General features: G+C 30.3%; 1 protein-coding gene across 1 annotated transcript in view; it reads left to right on the forward strand.

The window, feature by feature from the left end:
• LOC142326860 (roundabout homolog 2-like) overlaps positions 1 to 13632 on the forward strand; it is a 1022566-nt gene that overhangs the window by 764152 nt on the left and 244782 nt on the right. The window lies entirely within an intron of this gene.

Raw genomic sequence — 13632 nt, forward strand, 5'->3', positions numbered from 1 at the left:
ATTACGTTTACTGTAGTCAGGATTAGGAAAATTAACAATCATTGTTCAAATATATTTTTCCTTTCATCTCCGTTCAAGGTCGAATTTCAAAATTCTAGAAATTGGTTTATTGACATGAAGATTACACTCACAAAAAATCAGGTTGATTTCTTTATCTGTTACCAAGAAATTAAAAATAAAATAGGGTTTAAAAAATATTTTTGCCTCAATTTTAACTCTTGAAACTCGGAATGAAATTCAAAAATCTAGAAACTGGTTTTTAAATGTTCATTATAATCCTTGACGTCATTGAAGACTATCAGCACCTTACGGTTGATAAAATTTTTTCGGAGTGGGTGCAATCATGGAAATGCCATTCCAACATAACAAAGCACCTTGAATTCCACAAAGATTGTGTAAGGTGGGTTCCAAGAAATTTGATTCAGAATCAGAAACGCCCGATAGGAAATATGCCGAAAGCTCCTGAATCGATTTCGACGAAATAGAAATAATTTTTGGCATCAAATAGTAGCATGTGACGTGATATGAATTCATCACTACATTCATAATCCGAAATTTGCGAGTATAGTGTTTCGATTCTTGGCAGAAACGCGTCCGTCAACTGGAAACGCCCTTTCAACCGTCTTTTGGGACTCTCGTCAATTTTCTCCAAGAATGTCGCACTTGAATGCTACTAACGACTACCAGCTCTTGTGCAAAGCGAAAACCGTCTACAGAACAAAAGGGACCGTCAGCCAGTCGGAAATGCAAATTTCTTTCACGATAACGCTTCACACAGCAGTTAGCATTCGGGATAAACTGGACAAAATTTACTGAGAAATCTTTACTGGAAATCAGTTCAGATTTATCTTCCTGAAATTTCTTTTTGTTTGTACTATAGAAGGCAGTACTAGGAGGACAAAGATTTCAGAACGACAACGAACTAGAAGAGATCTTTCAAAATTGGCTCATGACATGTCCTTATGATGAAAGGATCCACAAACTCCCCGTTTGTTGGGAAAAATGTGAAGAACGTTTGGGAGATTAGTAGAGATAAATATGTTTTGTATTTTTATTCTGTACTAGTGGCCCGGCTTTTTCGAAGAAACATTATATCGCTACGACATTCTTATTAAGTAAAATATCAAACTCGTTTAAAGTCCCTGCTATTCATTGGATAAACTTATCTAAGACTGGATAAAACTTATCTAAGTAAAGTTTTTTGATATCACCAACCATTGGCTATTGGCCCAGGGGGGTGGAAAAATGGAGTTTTGAAGACAAAATAAAATCATACCTTCCTTAATAGGCACAGCATCGAATCGGTTATAAAATGGTCGTAGTCCTCTAAAGATTACCTAAAACCTTTGTCTGAAACAATTTTTGATATGACCAACCCTTACAGCAAGGAATAACCAATATGTTGCTGGAAAGAAGAATTATAAGGAGATCGGGCTTGTCGAATGCTAACCATGTGAAACTTTTTTTTGCCATGCAACCATTGTCGTATTGAGTAAATTTGAAGTTTTTCTTAACTTTAAGGTGGAATCTTTTTTATCCCTTACTTAGCACCGTTTAAGTTTACCTCCGCCTTCCGGAGTGCCGAAAGGGATTTTTTTTTATAAATTATTTTTTATATTTTTTACATATTTTTTTTTATATATATCTTGTATTTACAATGTTTATTTTTGTATAAAATCTAAATGTAAAATTTAAGTACACCGAGCGATACCTTATTTTCTCATAAAATTTTCAAATATATATTTAAAATATAATTTTCGGTATAAATAAACTAACAACCGATAAATAAATTTATTTTAGTTTTATTATAACATAAGGTTCGGTTAACATTAAAAGATACAGTCGCGATCTTCGATGACTTTATACCTTTAGGGTGGATGTAAATCGTTACGTATCTGGGCAATCGTTATTGCACGATGGTCGATCATCAATAAATAAACGATTAACGTGAGATGATGATAAAGAATTAACCACGGTCTGTTTTTCATGCATTAAGATTCTTCGGTTTGTTAACTTGAAAGCTTTTTTTTTGTATTATATAATTTTAGACACCTTGAGTTTCTATCGGTTGATGAACCGATATGTTTACTGCTATTATGAAATTTTCGTGCGTGTATTGAGAATACTTCACTACATGCATGTGCCAGAACAGACAGACGGTTTACATGTAAAATGCGTATAAATATGAAAGTGAAAATATCATAATTTTTTATATTTAATTTTGTATTATGATTATTTTATTACTATAAGTCAAAGTTAAGAGATACTATATACTTTTAAACCCCTTTTTGTATAACCTGCATAACCTTACATCATATAACCTAACATCATTATAACCTTTTATCATTATATTGTAAAACTCTAAACAAATCAGTGATTATAATAAAAAGAAGAAAAAAAAAAATCGTCTACACGGAGTGTTCAACCAGGAAAGAACAATATATCCTTTCTTGAACTGTTTTGGTGATTCTAGAGCCAAAAATAAGAAAAAAAAAGATCATATAAACGTAATTCCGCTAATGCTTTGTTTTCTTAATATTTTCCTGTGAGTTTTGCTCCGTAGGAAGCAAAATATAGTACTAAACTTTTAAGGACACTAATTATGATGATAAAATATATTAATGTTTTAAAAATTATTTTTCAAATCATTTACAGAACATTTTATAAAATATTTTATATAAATTATTTTCAATAAAACTCAAAAATTGCGATTTTTTAGGTTTGGTGTAAAATAATTTTGTTAAATTACCAATTAACAAAATTTGTAAAGAATTTAATTCTGAGAAGATAGTTGTAAATAATCAGTGTTCTGCTATTTAGCAGGTTCTTACACAGCACTGGGTCTCCATTCTTTTATCATTTTAGCTAACCTCATTGTATGAATATAACTTCTTTCTACTTTAATATCCTCAAGCAGTTTCGGTCTTCGTCTTCCTCTCCCTTTATAAACATTCAGTGTACTCTCTAGGACAACCTTTAACAAACAGTCCTTCCGTAACAAATGTCCAGTCCACTCTTTTGTTTTCTATCTTTCGAAGCCTACAGTAATGATCTACTCTCCCGCTCCAACACCTGATCATTACCAATTTTGTCTGTTCATTTTATCTTTTCCATCCTCTTCCAGATCCACATTTCGAAGACTTCTAATAGTTTTCCCATTTTCCTTGCATAAAGTTTATGTCTTCGCCCCATATAATGGGGCGTCTACGTACAAAATATTTGGCCAGACGTTTCTTCAGATGTTTATCAAAAAAATTCAATAAGTTTTCCTTTCTATTGAAAACTTTTTTTGCCATTTGCAGTACTAGTTTTTATTTCCTTTGTGCAGCTCATACCATCAAAGATAACGCCTCCAACATATTTAAAGGATTCCACATGTTCAATTCTTCTCCTTCTAGGTAAACTAACATTTTTGTTATCCTTGGCAATCATTTTACATTTATTTCTCTTACTATTGATTTTCATGCCAAAGTCCTTACATACTCTTATCTGAGTTCATCAGTATTCTTGTAAGTGTTTTGATATTTTCTGCTAGAAATACCATGTTATCAGCAAATTTAATTCATTCTAGTTTCTTCCCACCTAAACACACATTTTCCTTTCCTTTTATACACTTGTAAAGGAAATAAAGTCAATAATATTGTAAATAAAGTCAATAAAAGAACATATACTAGTTTGAAAAATTTGACTTTAATCAAATATAACACTTTAATATAACTTTAAATATAACATATTGGGGGATTTTCGAGTTAAAAATTAAAAAAAAAAATCATGTACACGTAAGTACGACAAGGCGTGCTTTATCGGACCGATTTTACCGTCTTGTGGAATGTTTAATAAGTAACCCGCCGGACCGATGCTTCTAAAATTATCGGTTTCCATAGCAACAATCTGTATTGCTTCAGAGCCATCTTTTGTTGCATTTCAGCAGCGATATATAGCAGAAGAAAACGGCTACGCAGTTCAATTATCAATTCATTCCGTGACTCATGTTTCTTGAGATATTTGATATTATTTTCGTCTTTTACCGTTCCGGTGCTAAAGTTTTCATTATTTTTTTTTTTTATAAAATAAGTTTTTTAATTTATTTATTTCGAATGTATACATAAAAAATGTAAATATAATTATTATAGTGGTAAATGAACAATAATAAACATTACATTTAAAATATTCGTAATTTTTACGGTTAAAAACAAGTAATAATTAGAATACAGATGTTGAAATAATAAAAAATGATGATTTTCTAATACTACTCATGTTTTTCTTTGAAACACGCTTTGCATAGCCATGGCTTACTTTGACATTGAGCGCAGATATTTTTAATTCTTTTGGAATTTTTAGCTTTTGCATTATTTTCTTTTTTGTCCTTACTGTAAAAGATTTTACAATTTTCCCTTACGCGTCTTTTTTTTTCCAGCATTTATAAATTCTTCGGTTTCCATTAAAAAAATGTGATTTTCTCTTCAGTACTCTTACCATTAGTTCTCTGGTATTTCGAAAAGTGCTTAATAAATTTTTCCATAAAAGATGTGCTAGACTTACATTTATTAATTCCTTGGTTGTCTTTGTAGGCGTTAATTATTACACTGCCGAGAAGAAGGTTTTTAGAGACTTTGTGGTACCACCTGATACCTTTTCTTATGTAGAGTTATCTGATCTCCAACGTCGATCTCCATTTTCATTTTATTGTATTCACTTATTACCAGAGATTTTAATAAATTCTGGTTTCGTCTGCTTTTTGAAGCAACAAAGTCGGCAGTATGCTTTGTAGAAAATATACACACTTCTCGTTTGTCCAAGCATTTTGAAACAACGATTACATATTCATTTTCAAGTGCGACCATTTCACCTTTTTGTATTTTTTTTTTTTGTAAGGTCTGCTAGAAAACCCTTTCTGTATTTTCGGGTTGTTCCGACCAAATGAGTTTGTTTTTGCAGCATTATTGTGGTCAGTTCCAGTGGCGTGTAATAATTGTCGTAAAGGTAGTTCCAGAGTTAGTATAATCTTTCATCAGCTTTCATAACTGACGTTGCAAGCGAGGTCCCACATTGTATCTCTTTACCACTATAAATTTTCACATAGAACGTGTATCCTTCACATCAGAAATTTAAAAAAAATAGTTAATTCCATATGGATGAAGTTTATTAGGTATATAAATATAAAAGTAATCAGGAATGCCACCCTAGTAAACAAAAAATATGGTAAAAGCAGATAATAATAATCGGACCGATCCATCCAATAACGTCATCAATGACGTTATTGATGACGTCATCAATGACGTTATCTTCGTCATCAATGAGAAATGAAATATCGTGTCATATCGCACTAGTCGGAACTTTGCTATGAATTCAATTTTTTTTAAAGTTTTAGTTAAAAATTAATTTAATATTAAAATTTTAACAAAATAATAAAATGATAATGGACGAACAAGCAGTCGATGAAAATGACATTCGCTTGTAAGACAAAAGAAAAACTGCTTGGCATGTAACGTGATAAACATAGATTAGATACATTTCTTCTCTTATTATTAATTTTAGCCGACTTAATAAAATGGGCAGGTAGTCTCAATTTATCCATACCCATTTTTATTTTTGTTACAGCAGAAAAAATAAAAACACACCTATTTTTGAATTTTTAGAACTTTCTTTGGTTTATTTAAACATATAATGATAATTTTAAAATAAAACTTCATCATAATTATCCCCCATCCTCCCAAAAAAACAGATCTTAGGTAACTTTTTTCGTTCTTGTACGAAGTAAAGGATGTGTTGTGATCGCGAAAAATTCAGTTTTCAGATTTCAAACGAAATATCCATTTTGACCACCCCTGAATGCATTTTGACTAGTTTCGGCGAGACGTTTGTACGTACAAATGTATATAAGTACATACGTATGTATCTCGCATAAATCAAAAACGATTAGCCGTAGAATGTTGAGATTTTGGATTTAGGACTGTTGTAACGTCTAGTTGTGCACCTCCCTTTTTGATTGCAATCGACTGAACCAAAAGTGTCCAAAAAACCGCGAAATCCAAAAAAAATATGGATTTTGTGAATTTTTTTTAACTGCAGTAATAATCCCTCATTGAGAGCTTTTCAACGATATATCACAAGTGATACTTATTTTCAATGATTCTAGTTATAGCCAAATGAAATTTTAATTAATGAAATATTTGGATCTTAGAAGAGGAAGGCACATCGGTTCGAATCAGACTTCATCTCCTTTTTTTATTTTATTTTATTTAAATATATTGATTTAATAATAATTATTAACCTCTGAATGTAAAAAAGTTTTTCTATAAATAATAATTCAATAATAATAATAATAATAATAAAAAGAAACATGAAAAAACATCAGAAGTTATTAATGAAATAAAATTTTATCTACTTTTCATTTAAAAAAAAAAAAAATGTGTATGTATAATATAATAGGCGTGCAAGGAAGTTATGCCCACTACAGATTATCTCTTGTATAATATTTACCACTACATAAGAATAATACTTTTCCATTACCAATGACAGGAAGCTATTACAAATTTGTATCAGCTTTTTTACCGTAAATTTTAAAACCTTGAGTGGTAACTTTTATTGTTGTAACGTAAAGAGTTAAGGTTTATTGTTATAATTTTTAAAAATCAGAGTGGTTATATTATCAGGGCATAAAAAAAATTGAACTTTAGAATTAAAAGATAAATTCTTAATTTAAAAAAAAGGATGTTTTATACAAACAGCCTACAATATAGCAATTTGCTGTATTTTTCAATCATCTTTTATTGAATTAAAGTTGAATGAGTTAGCATATGAACGAGTTATTGTTCATTTTTATATAATTTTACTTGTTTAACAAATCGTAATATAACCTTTTGTTTTATTTTAAACAAAATATAGCTAAATGAGTTAACTAATTTCGTAAAGTATTACAGTTCATGAAAATGCAGGGAAATGCAGATCAACATCGATGCCATATTTTTAATTTTTTTATGACTAATAAGCCAAAGGGTTTTCGGTTTTATTTTCTATTTTATTTTTGTCAGATTCATATTTTATATATATATATATATACATATTATAGTACGGGAAGTGATGTATATGTAATTGTATATGTAATAAATTATTTACACTACTACTGCTACTGCGCAATATAACTCCTTAAGGTATAGGAACTTGAGAGTAATGTATTATAAATGTATTTCTACGTAGCTTTTTATTATATATTTATTATATTTCTATTCTTATCTTTTACGTTGTGTATTAGACTACCGTTTTGACGATTAATATAAAACAATTGTGAACTGTTGAATCGATTGTGTATGCACTGTAGAAAGTTAGCGTTAAACAATATATTTTTCTAAGATAGTTCAGTACTAAATAAAACGGCACCCGTGTGTAGTTTTTTCGCGTTCAGATTATAATAAACGGTTGTAGATTTTAATTTTGTGATAAATTTGTATAAGAATTTTTTTTTCATTAATTGTAATACCAATGTATTATTATACTGAACAAATGTCATTTATATTTTTTAATCCTGTTTTATTACATACGGTGTTTATTGTTGTTTTTTTCTTTCGTTTTATTTTCTTTGCCCTGTGATTTGTCGACTGTTTAAGACACCAACACGTTTGAAGAGTTAGGCGACATTGAAATGGTGATAAATCGAAATCGCAGATCGGTTAGATAGTCAGAACAATATTCCATTTGTTTCAAAGATAAAATCTAAGCCTAGGGGCTTCGACCAACATCGCTTCGCTTTGTACCGCCGTATTTTAACTCCCGCAATGCTGCTAGCAGCTGGTTTCCTGCTGGTTTTCGCTGCATAACCAACATACTTGCAACAGCTGGTTATGGCAGCCCAATTGAATACGTCTTCGGGCTAAAAAAAAATAAAGTTATTTTTGTTTCATATGTTATTCTTTGTTATTGAATTTATTAATAACCATGATTAGCGATGAATAATTTGCTGTTATTTTTATTATTATTTCTTTTTTCATATGGCCAAATTTTTATAACTACAATTTCCTTTTTAATAATATGCGATACATATTATATGTATTATAAAAATACATATGTTTCATGATTGTACATGCGTTAGTGTTTTGTAATTAAATATTTAAATAAATATTTATTTTAAGTTGAATATATTTTCTTGTAGTCTATATAAAGTATACCAAATCTCGCAAAAACATTAGAAAAATTCTTTGAAAAAACATCCCATAATCATATGTTTGGAAACGCTTTGTTGTCTATCTATATTCTTAATTTCTTGTCTGTCTAATTATACAGATTACCTAAGTAGTATAATCTAAGAGGGAATGTACGCTAATTGAGTCAAATTTTGTATGCTGGGGTTTTTACAGAACTTGCTTATGACCCTCTCCAAAAAAAAAAAAAAGAAAAGATTTAGCATTTAAAAATTGGGGAAGGATATATATATACACACACACACACACACACACACACACACATACACACAAGTTACTTTATAGGAACTTGAATAAAGCAACTTCTCCTGACTGATTCATTAACGCCCAACGAAAATTTCTGAAGATAGATTCATGAAAATTTGTTTACATGTTCTTCATACTGCATAAGAAAGTAACTGCATACTAAGAAAGGATTTTTTGAAATTCTGAGTTTAAAGATTAAATTGGAGTAACAATGAATATTTTTTTTTTAATTTCTCGGTATCAAGCTTCATTTTTGGTGTGTGTAATCTTTATGTAAATATCTAAAAATAAATTTCTAGAATTTTTGAAATTCGTAGTTTAAAGGGTTAAAATGGATTTAAATTTTTTTTGAAACCCAGATATATTTTTTTAATTTCTTGGAAACAAATGAAGATATCAGTTTGATTTTTGGTGTATCTGATCTTCATGTGAATATTTAATAATTAATTTCTAGATTTTTGAAATTCCGTGTTCAAAGGATAAAAATGGATTTTGAATTTTTTTTAATTCAAATCCTATTATTATAATTTCTCGGTAACAAATGAAGATATCAGCTTAGTTTTTGGTTTGTGTAATTTTCATGTAAATATTTAAAAATCAATTTCTAGATTTCTCTAAATTCGACGTTGAAAGGGGTGAAAAAGTAACAAAATATTAACTAATGATTAAAACTTTTCCCAATTTCCGATTATATTAGAGATATTTACTATATTGGAGCTTGTAAGTACTATTCAGATAAATATCTAAAAACCATTTTCGGGTTTTTATGAATTTCAATTTTTAAGGGTTCCGACGGTGTACGGCACGGCGGTTTAACCAACACAGTCACTGTTACTGTAACGCTACTGGCTGCGCATGCCACTTTATTAAAAAACATAAAATAAAATTTAAAAAAAAATTAGAAACGAATTATGGTCACCTCCTGGTGGTGTTTGTTGGGTAACGCTGATAACCGAGTAAAATATATTTTTATCCTACGAAGTACGGGAATCATTTACAACTACTATTTTTAAGATGGAGGCCGATTGTATTGAAACCCACATTCTTAGATTATTCAAAGTTTCGGGTCATTGTTAATTTTTCTCATCACTGTCTATAAATACTTCATTTTTACTGATCTGGAATCTTGTTACTCTTCTACGGAATTTCGCGCTTATGTATGTGTATTTTTGAATACAAAAACATATAGGTAATGCTTTTCTTGGACGATATTGATATTTTTATTTAATAGAATGTTGTAAAAACTCTAAATCTCATTAATATAAAGGCCCTTTGATTTTTTATGGACTATCTAAAACGTTAGTCAATTAGATTAATTACAAATTTTTTAAATTAAAAAAATATTGATCTTTCTTTAAAACATTTATGAAAATTATCTGCAGGTGCTTAAATTATGTACAGATACGTAGTATTACACATAGTAATTATCTAATTTAAACTTGATCAAACCTATATAAACCGTTTCATAATTTAAGCATTTTTATTGAATTTAAAAAACTAATATCTATCAATAATTTTGTGAAAATAATAATTTAAACAGCACATCAATGAACATGTATAACAATTTTATAAAAGTCTTTTGGATAGTTATTGAGAAATTCACTTTTTTTTTAATTTTGCTGTTTTTACGGTAATTTCAGCAATTAAACCCCTATAAGACAGTTTTTTCTTCAGATTTTAGACATTTTAATGGTTTATAGTCTTGATATAACCACAAATAAAATTTTCTTAAAAATCTTTTGATTGTGTGAAATTCATAAAGTAAATCCTTCATCTGTGTGTAATTCTTAAATCCTTATTTCTTTATTCCAATAAAAGTACATCATCTTGATAATTTTTTTAGTGAATTTTTAAAATCAAATCCATTACCAGAAAGAAAGAATCTCAAATTGCATTAATATGAAAACTATGAGACCAGTAGTTCTTAAGTCGAAAAAGTTCTTAATATCAAGTTCTCAAAACATTTTGAGCCTTTGGTGCCAAAATTGAAAATACATTTATTGTTATTGGAAAATAATATTATTAGACTAGAAATATACCATTTTTTTGACGTCCTTCTGCCATTTTTCCGGCAACACCATAATCCTGTCGTTATATAACTTCTGTTGTTTCTATTTAAAAATTTGTAACACGTAGTTTTCACGGGCTTCTTTTGAAACTAACTTAACACCATTGAGGGAGTTCTGCAGAGACTGAAAGAAATGATAGTCTGACGGTGCCAGATCCAAGTTATACTGTGGATGCATTAAAACCTTTCAGTCAAGTTCTCTAATTTTCTGACGGGTCGTTAAATATGTATGGGGTTTGGCGTTGTCAGCGAGGTATATGACACTCTTTCTGTTGACCAGTTCCGGCCGTTTTTTTTTATTTGCTAGGTACTGTCACGCTAATTGTTTATAGCACAGGCCTGAGTATCGTTCTGCCTGGCGGCAGCAGGTTGTCATGCACGATGCCCTTCCATCCCACAAAGCGTCCAGCATAACCTTCCTGGGCGTCAGAGTGGGCTGTTCCGAAGATCGTTAACCTTCTCGCTTTGAACACGATCTTTTTCGGACGTTGTTGTCGTAGGTTACCGACTTTTCGTCACTCGTAATCAATTACTTCACTAATGGCTCGATTTCATTACATTTCAGTAGAGATTCGTAGATAGAAATTCGATCGAGTAAATTTTTCTGTTTCGGATCATGTGTCACCCAAACTTCGAGCTTATTATCCTTTTTTATTCCTGGTTAGCCTCCGGGAATCACCGTCAGGTACTTTAGAGGATGAATGAGGATGATATATATGAGTGTAAGTGAAGTGTAGTCTTGTACAGTCTCAGGTCGACCGTTTCTGAAATGTGTGGTTGATTGAAACCCAACCACCAAAGAACACCGGTATCCACGATCTAGTATTCAAATTCGTATAAAATAACTGCCTTTACTAGGATTTGAACGTTGGAACTCTTGACTTCGAAATCAGCTGATTTACAAAGACGCGTTCACGACTAAACCAACTCGGTGAATGTAAAGTACAAACTCTAGTAAACATTAGTTGCTTTTATACGGATTTGAATACTAGACAGTGCGATACCGGTGTACTAGGTGATTTGGGTCCAATTAACATGTCTCAGGAATGGTCAGCCTGTGTCTGTACAAGACTACATTTCATTTATATCATTCTCACTTCAATGGAGGGAGGTTGGCTTATTGTTCACTAGTTGAACAGGTTTCAACGTAAACATAGGAAAATTAATGTACTACCTTAGCAGTTTTTTGTTTGTTAAGAAAGTTTTCTTCTAAATCGCCAAAGTAAAAAATCGAAAATGAAAAATTTGCAGATTTCCCCAATCCCTCCTCTCTGGAAAAATGTTGATATGATAAATGTATATATATATATATATATATATATATATATGCATATCTACTCAACTAGTTAGAAAAATCGGTTCAACGGTATTTAACGAAAAAACTTCCGACATACGTACGTACGAATTACTGAACGTACATACATACATCCAGAAAAATGTTTCTGGTTGTTTGGGCTTTATGGTGTTCTTAGGTTGAGAAACGTCGAGATTTGTTAAAAAAACCAGCAGGAAGTTTCGACTGACCACCATACCTTTTCGTATACATAGCTTGGAAAATAAAACTGTTATTTAGAAATTCACTAAAACTTTTTTCAAAACAGTGATTGGTCGAATCCTCATTAGGTAGTAACGTTTGCATTTAGTTTTACTTATTTGCTTTTTTATTTTCTGTAGTTTTATCTTTTTTTACTATTGCTTACTTTTTTATTGATAAAATATTGTATCTATGTTACCGTGAAAGACCGAAATTAGAGAATATCAATATTCTGCGGTGAATGTTAACATATACCAAATACGTCGGTGAAAGACCAAAATATTTGCTTATACTGTGTTATAATATATTCGGTTCTTCGCCGGTACACGATAACAAACATAGATAATCTCTGGCTGGGGTCGAAACGATTACTAGAAATTAAAAAAAACAACTCACTCAACACCAAACTCTAAGGTAAGCAGATTACGGCGTAAAAAAAGGAAATTTAAATTTAAGCCAAACATAACCTACGCTCGCTAACCTCCCCTAATTAACGTTAAATATATAAATTATGTATGTTATCCTCTAAAATTTGAGGCGATTAGTCAAATCTACCGCATTCAGCATGCACTGATGGCGAAAATTGGATAAAAATATTTTTATAAAAAAATTGAACAAAGGGCAAACCATCTGACCATTTTATTTGTATCGTTATTGTTCAGCCATGCAGTTACCGTATTCTGTATATCCTGATTAGCCCTTTCAATTAATAAAATCCTGAAAATTAGATTAAATTTTTTGATAAATGCGGTGAATTTGATTAATCGCTTTTACTATTGGAGAATAACATACATAATTTGTATATTTAACGTTAATTAGACGAGGTTAGCGAGCGAAGAGAGCGTAGGTCGTTTAAATTTAAACATCCTCTTTTCTACGAAGGTTTCTCGTAATCTATCTACCTTAGAGATTGGTATTGGGTGATTTTTTTTTTTTTAATTTCTAGTTATTGTTTCGACCCCCCACCAGAGCTTATCTGTATTTGTCGAAATTACCGGTGAAGGTCCGAATTAGCATATATTTCGATATATTCACCGATTTATTTCGTATATGTCGATGTTCACCGGAGAATATCGACATTTGCCAGTTATCAGTCTTTCACAGTAATACCTATATTACATGATTTAATTTAATATTTTATCTAGCTGCTTATTATATTTATTTTTTATTTTTCATCGTTTTATTTTATTTACTTATTAAAATATAACCTTAAGCTTTGAATTTTAATTTGTATGTTGTCGGTAGCGTTTTACTACTTAACATTGAGTTAACGCTGTTACTTGAGATTATATTAGATTTATCCCAAGTAGTCTGCCTTTTAATTTCATATAAAATATTATTATTAATATTAATAATGTATACAATAATTCAAAATCAGTTAACTTTGCGACAGGTATACATACTCGTTACTAATGAAGAAAATTTTAATCGTGTTATGGAAGTGTGAGTGTGTGTGTGTCTGTTTCTGTGTACCATGTATGTGTAAAATAAATTAATGTATCAATAAAATACAATTTATATTTAACTTAATTGTATTTATATTTTGTGCCGGATATTTTAATAATAATAATAATAATAAAAAGAAA

This window comes from Lycorma delicatula, chromosome 6 (genome assembly GCF_047948215.1).
Source record: "Lycorma delicatula isolate Av1 chromosome 6, ASM4794821v1, whole genome shotgun sequence".
NCBI lineage: Eukaryota > Metazoa > Arthropoda > Insecta > Hemiptera > Fulgoridae > Lycorma > Lycorma delicatula.